This window comes from Phyllobates terribilis, unplaced genomic scaffold, assembly GCF_046119375.1.
Source record: "Phyllobates terribilis strain yellow unplaced genomic scaffold, ASM4611937v1 Scaffold_12__6_contigs__length_324123572, whole genome shotgun sequence".
Taxonomy (NCBI): Eukaryota; Metazoa; Chordata; class Amphibia; order Anura; family Dendrobatidae; genus Phyllobates; species Phyllobates terribilis.
Window position 1 is genome coordinate 248,997,244 of NW_027362772.1, and position 7,533 is coordinate 249,004,776.

Below are 7,533 nucleotides of genomic sequence, written 5' to 3' on the forward strand. Positions count from 1 at the left end.
GATCCAGAAATCCAAATCCTTGTTGACGGCACCATCGACGTAGCCAGTTGTTCACCTGTAGAATCTTATTCCACCTCATTGTTCCATGGCCATCCACTGGGAGGATGGATGAGAAGACCACCTGCGCTCCCAATTCTTTCACTTTCTTGCCTAAGTCTTCAAAGTCACTGCAGATGGTTTCCAGGTCCTTTCTTGCGGTGTCATTTGTCCCCACATGTATTAGCAGGAATGGGTAGTGATCTGTAGGTCTGAAGAGTCTTGATATCCTGTCAGACACATCTTTAATTTTTGCTCCTGGAAGACAGCACATTTCTCTTGAGGTTATGTCTGGTCTGCAGATAGCGGCCTCTGTTCCTCTTAACAGGGAATCCCCCATGACCACCACTCTCCGTTTTTTCTTCACAACATTCTTCTTTCTCCATCCAGGAGGATTCTGAGGGCTTACAAGGTTATTCATTGCTGGCAAAGTCTTATCTTGCTGTATTTCTTCATGGTGCTCCTGCGAGAGAGCCTGGTACTGGTTCCTGAGCAGTATGGGTGCTGACTGCCTCTTGATCCTCCTGCTTCGGTGGGTCACATGCTTCCATTCCTCTGTTTCGTCAGGTGCAGTTCGAATTTCTTCTCTTTCTGAATCATGAAGAGATAATTCTGCTCTGTCTAAGAACTCTTCACCTTCCTTAATGATTTTCAAGGTAGTTAACCTCTCTTCTAGATTTCGCAACTTTTCCTCCAACAGGGACACAAGCTTGCATTTCTGGCATGTGAAGTTTGGCTTTTCCACCGGCAAGTCTGTGAACATGTAGCAGGATATGCAGCTCACCAAATGGCTCCTGGACTCTTCCATGTTCTTATTGTTAATGTTCTGAAAACAGTGAAAAAAGCTTAAAAAAAAAGCTTCAAAATGCGCGGAGCTCGCGGAGACTCTTCACTTACCCCAAAATGCAGTGGGAATATGCAAATTATCTCCTCAGGACTCCTCCCCTGGTTTACCGATGTCCTCTTTTCAGCTCCAACAGCCAAAATCCAGTTGACACCAAAATTTGGTGACAGATCCTTTTTCAGCAGCAAGTGAATATTTTATAAGTTGTCACCTGTTGAAAAAATATGTCATTTTAAATCTGTATGCTGGTCATCAGTGATAAACAAGGGTAGGACACTTTAACAGTTGCAATCAAAATTATTCACCCACCATTTCAAATTCGGTTTATTAGCAAAATTTACAAACTTGCTGAGGTTTGCTATAAAACAGTTCAACAAGAACAATGTAAAAAAAACCTCAACCCGAATAATATAACAAGTTTGCACAATAGCATACTAAATCCTGAAGGTCTGCATGCCAAAACTCCAAGATGTCACCACTACTGAACAAAAAAACACAAAAAAATTCATATACCATATACTCAAAACCATATCAATAAGTCACAGGGGTTTTTGGATTCTGTTCTATGAAGCAATTAAACAAAACTTGAACTGTTCAAGCCTATAGTATCAATGGTATATGAAGCATATGCTGAAACTGAACTGCCTGCCTCCAGTGAAGCAAAGCGGTGGCCTGGTGATGTCTGAAGTGAAGCATGGTGGTGGCACAGTGATGGTCTGTGATTACTTAGCTACCACTATCACTGGAAACCTGGAGCATGTAAAGGACAAGATGGATTCAAACAAGTATCAAAAAATCCTAGGAGAAAACTTCATGGCTTCCGAGAGGAAGCTGGAGATTGTGTATCATTGGACCTTGGACAGCGATCCCAAGCATAGATCACAGTACACCAAGGCTTGGTTTTCAAAGTTGTCTTGGAAGATTCTGGAGTGGTCATCATAGTTGTCTGACTTAAACACTGTAGAATATTTCAGCCGGGATTTGAAGGAAGCGGTTGCAGAACACAAAACCAAGAATATTAAATGACCTGGAGGCCTTTGCCCATGAAGAATTCTCAGGAATGCCGCCAGAAGTTGGTGTCTGGCTCAGCATCACATTTGCGGCAAGTCATAACAGCCAGAGGTGCTCTACTAAGTGGAGGAGGTGAACAAGAAAGTGAACAATTTTTAGACTACTGTAGTAAATGTAATTTTGTGTTAAATTTGGAGAAACCATTTGTTATATTAGCTGTGTTGAGCTATTTGCATCGTTCTTGTTTCGTTGGTTTAGTGCAAACAGCAGATGAGTTTGTCTACAGTATTTTTCTAATAAATGGGGTGAATACTTTTAATGGCAACTGTAAAAACAACTGTGAGAACAGACTACAAAGGGCTACAGTAACTACATAGGGTTTGTTTTTAGTGTGTAACTATGGAGTCACAAATTTATTTTCACACTTCACTTTCATTGTAGATGCTATGAAACCATAAAACGCTAGACCACTGGTCTCATCAATCCATATTACAGATGAAAAGGAGATGGAAAGATTCTCTAATAATAGCAGAGTTTATGAAATTATTTTACACGGATTTCCAAATCTCCAACACTTCCATGTTCTTCTTTTTGCTCTTCTCCTTATAATCTACCTGTTCACCATTTCTGGCAATGCTGTGATATTGCTCGTGATCTGCAGAGAGTCCACCCTGCACTTCCCCATGTACTTCTTCATTGCAGCTTTATTATGTCTGGAAATTATCCATACGGCTGTCACAACTCCAAAAATGTTGATTGATCTCTTAGATGACGAGAAGAAGATCTCTTTCAATGGATGCCTTGTACAGGCTTATTTCCTACATGTTCTTGGAGCAGCTGAGTGCTATATCCTCACCATTATGGCGTATGACCGATATTTGGCCATCTGTAAGCCATTAAGATACTCGGCTATTATGACGACTAGCCTAAATGTCAATTTGATCTACAGTAGTTTGATCGGAGGGATTCTTAGCCCAGTCATTGAGATTATTTTTATTTCTCTCCTTCCATTTTGTGGTCCAAACCGAATTGAGAATGTGTTCTGCGACTTCCCCCCGTTGATCTCGTTAGCATGTACAGATGTACAGATACAAGGTTATATATCATGGTGGAATTCATCGTCAGCTCCTTCATCATCCTATTGAGTTCTTCTTTTGTTCTTTTCTCTTACACCAGGATAATACACGTAATCTTAAAAATTAAGTAGAAAACTGGGCGCCAGAAAGCCTTCTCCACCTGCGGAGCGCATCTAATTATTGTCACCCTGTTTTTTGGCAGCATTGGATTTATGTACATTCGTGTCACAAAAAGTTACTCTGTAGACTATGACAGGGTTGTGGGTCTCACCTATGCGGTCTTTACTCCTCTTGCTAACCCCATCATCTACGGTTTAAGGAATCAGGAAATCAAAAGATTCCTACATAAGCATTTAAGGTGTAGGAACCATTTTTAGGCTCAAATTGTCTGCAGTAGATTTATAGTAAAAATACAAAAACAATAAAACATTGACAAGTAATTTAAAGAGGGTTCATTTTTCTGAATGATTTTTATTCTTTATTGTCATAGTGATTACAAGAGATAGTTTGGGCAGCATAAATTTGTTGACAGTTTCCATTTAAAAGATAATATTTGCAGGTATGTATAATAATTGTCTAGATCCCATTAATGTAATCTCATTCATACCAAAAAACTACAATGGCACTTGAAAGTTTGTGAACTCTTCTAAATTATACATACAAGTGCTTCTCGCTAAATTAGAATATCATCAAAACGTAAATTTATTTCAGTTCTTCAATACAAAAAGTGAAACTCATTATATAGAGTCATTACAAACAGAGTGATCTATTTCAAGTGTTTATTTCTGTTAATGATAATGATTATGGCTTACAGCCAATGAAAACACAAAAGTCATTATCTCAGTAAAATAGAATTAACAAAAAACCCTGCAAAGCCTTCCGATGCATTTAAAAAGGTCCCTTAGTCTGTTTCAGTAGGCTCCACAATCATAGGGAAGACTGCTGACTTGACAGATGTCCTGAAGACAGTCATTAACACACTCCACGAGGAGGGTAAGCCACAAAAGATCATTGTTAAAGAAGCTGGCTGTTCACAGAGTGCTGTATCCAAGCATATTAATGGAAAGTTGAGTGGAAGGAAAAAGTGTGGTAGAAAAAGGTGCACAAGCAACCGGGATAACCGCAGCCTTGAAAGGATTAAGAAAAGGCCATGGAAAAATTTGGGGGAGATTCACAAGGAGTGGACTGCTGCTGGAGTCATTGCTTCAAGAGCCACCACAAACAGACTTATCCAAGACATGGGCTACAAGTGTCGCATTCCTTGTGTCAAGCCACTCATGACCAATAGACAACGCCACAAGCGTCTTACCTGGGCCAAGGAGAAAAAGACCTGGACTGTTGCTCAGTGGTCCAAGGTGGTGTTTTCAGATGAAAGTAAATTTTGCATTTCATTTGGAAATCAATGTCCCAGAGTCTGGAGGAAGAGTGGAGAGACCACAATGCAAGCTGCTAGAGGTCTAGTGTGAAGTTTCCACAATCAGTGATGGCTTGGGGAGCCATGTCATCTGCTGGTGTAGGTCCTCTGTGTTTTATCAAGACCAAAGTCAGCGCAGCGGTCTACCAGGAAATTTTAGAGCACTTCATGCTTCCCTCTGCCGACAAGATTTTTGGAGATGGAAATGTCATTCTCCAGCAGGACTTGGCACCTGTCCACACTGCCAAAAGTACCAATACCTGGTTTACAAACAACAGTATCACTGTGCTTGATTGGCAGCAAACTCACCTGACCTTAAGCCCATAGAGGATCTATTATAGAAAATCTATAGGGTATTGTCAAGAGGAAGATGAGAGACACCAGACCCAACAATGCAGACGAGCTGAAGGCTGCTATCAAAGCGACCTGGGCTTCCATAACACCTCAGCAGTAGAGATGAGCGGTGTTCGACTAGAACTGTTCGCCAATCTCAAATTTGAGCTGTTTTGGGCAGTGTTCGAGTTGTTCGACGAACCCGAACGATTTGCAAAAAATTCGGCTGTTCGAGGTTATGTTCGATAACTGTTCGTGCACCAAAAGTGTGTCCTGCTTGTCTGGTGCTATTTAGAGCACCAATCATGCAGGGATTGTCTGCCACTCACTGTAATGCCACAGCCATGGTGGTTGTGGCATTACAGTGATTGCCCAAATCGATGGGAACAGTGCCAACAGTGAAACATGAAAAGCCGGCAATTCAATAGCGGCATACACCGGTACCCGACAATTTAGAACCGAAAGAATAGAGCTTCACACATAGATTAGATAGATAGAAACATGTCAGTCACATATATATGAAGTACAGTGACAGTGTTGCTTACTGTACTTGTCATTTAGCGTAAAGGATTTATCAAAAAAAATAATAGTGTTTTCATGCACCGTCTCTTTAAAAAAGCCGGCCGGCAATTCAGCAGCGGTACCCGACAATTTAGAATAGAAGGAATAGAGAATCACACATAGATTAGATAGATAGAAACATGTCAGTCACATATATATGAAGTACAGTGACAGTGTTGATTACTGTACTTGTCATTTAGTGTAAAGGATTTATCAAAAAAAATAATAGTGTTTTCATGCACCGTCTCTTTAAGAAAGCCGGCCGGCAATTCAGCATCTGTACCCGACAATTTATAACAGACAGAATAGAGCTTCACACATAGATTAGATAGATAGAAACATGTCAGTCACATATATATGAAGTACAGTGATAGTGTTGGTTACTGTACTTGTCATTTAGTATTAAAATAAAGGATTTATTATTAAAAAAATTGGCGTGGGGTTCCCCTTAATTTTAGGCTCTAGCGGAGGTTAAGCAGACAGCTGGGGCAGATGTTTGAAGCCTGGGAAGGGGGTAATACCCATGGAGCTTCCCAGGCTACTAATATGAGCCCCCAGCTGAATACCTAGCCTTTACTAGCTATTAAAATGGGGGACCCCCCCAAAAAAATGACGTGGGGTCCCCCCTAATTTAATAGCTAGCAAAGGCTAGGCAGACAGCTGGGGGCTGATATTAATAGCCCAGGAAGGGAGCCATGAATATTGGCCCCCTCCCAGGCTAGAAACACCAGCCGTCAGCCGCCCCAGAAATGGCGCATTCATAGGATGCGCCAATTCTGGCACTTAGCCTCGCTCTTCCACGCTGCCCTGGTGCGGTGGCAGGGGGTAATAGGGCTGGGGTTGATGTCAGCTTATAATGCCAGCTGACATTAAGCCCAGGTTAGTAATGGAGAGGCGTCTATAAGACACCCCCATTACTAACCCCATAGTCAAAGTTAAAAGAAAACACAAACACCCAGAATAAAGTCCTTTAATTGAAATAAAGACACAATTCTTTATTGTTCTAAATTAAACCATACTTACCGTCACGCCCATTCCAGCTGAAGCCAACGATCTCCTGTAATAAAAATAAAATAATAAAGCAACCTCATCCTTACCTTTCCATGGTTCCCACGACAGCTTCAGCTCTGCTACATCGAGATGACAGGCTGGACCGCAGCAGAACGCCGCCATCCAGCCTGTCATTCCGCAGACACTGAGAAGAGCAGGCTTGCTTGCGCTCCACATTGTCTCTCTGTGACGGCATAAAGATGAGCCGAGGTCATGTCCAATGAACTCGGCTCACCTCATGCACGTCACTGACAGCGTGGGAAAATTCTCACGCTGAAGCGCTGAGTGCAGGAGAATTTTCCCACGCTGTCAGTGAGGTGCATGAGGTGAGCTGAGTTCATTGGACATGAGCTCACCTCATGCACGTCACTGACAGCGTGGGAGAATTCTCTTTGCTATGTGTTTTTGTTTGCCTGCCATTGGTTTTAACGGTGTTCAACGGTGTTCTAAGGTGTTCGACGAACAGTTCGACGAACAGTTCGACGAACATCCCGGTGTTCGACGAACCGAACCCGAACACTACGGGGGTGGCTCAACACTACTCAGCAGTGCCACAGGCTGATCGCCTCCATGCCACATTGCCGCACTGATGCAGTAATTGATGCAAAAGGAGCCCCGACCAAGTATTGAGAGCATTTACTGAACATACATTTCAGATTTTAAAAACATTTTTCAAGCTGTTGTTATAAAGTATTCTAATTTACTGAGATAATGACTTTTGTGTTTTCATTGGGTGTAAGCCATAATCATCAACATTAACAGAAATAAACACTTGAAATAGATCACTCTGTTTGTAATGATGCAATATAATATATGAGTTTCACTTTTTGTAGTGAAGAACTGAAATAAATTAACTTTTTAATATTCTAATTTAGTGAGAAGCATTTGTATTTTTTTGCATAAATTTGACCTAAAACTATATCTGGTTTTATTCCACAAAAGCTAAATTAGATAGAGAACCAAATAAAACAAATGAGTCAAAAACATTAGACTTTGTTACTTTTTGCTAATGAAAAAAATAATCTATTGTCACACATGTGAGTGGCAAAAGAATATGAACCTTTAGGATTAGTAGATAAATTGAAGTTGAAATTAGAGTCTGCTGTTTTCAATTAAACGGATGACAATAGGGTGTGAGTTGGCGACCTATTTTACTTAAAGAACAGGGATCTATTGAAGTCACAACACATGTTTATGAAAGTGTATCA

The 7,533-nt window shown here is 41.0% G+C and overlaps 1 pseudogene; it reads left to right on the forward strand.

Moving 5' to 3' along the window:
• The first annotated feature begins 2,397 nt into the window (after positions 1-2,397).
• LOC141171560 (olfactory receptor 6N1-like) lies at positions 2,398-3,344 on the forward strand (annotated as a pseudogene).
• The last annotated feature ends 4,189 nt before the right edge of the window (positions 3,345-7,533 follow it).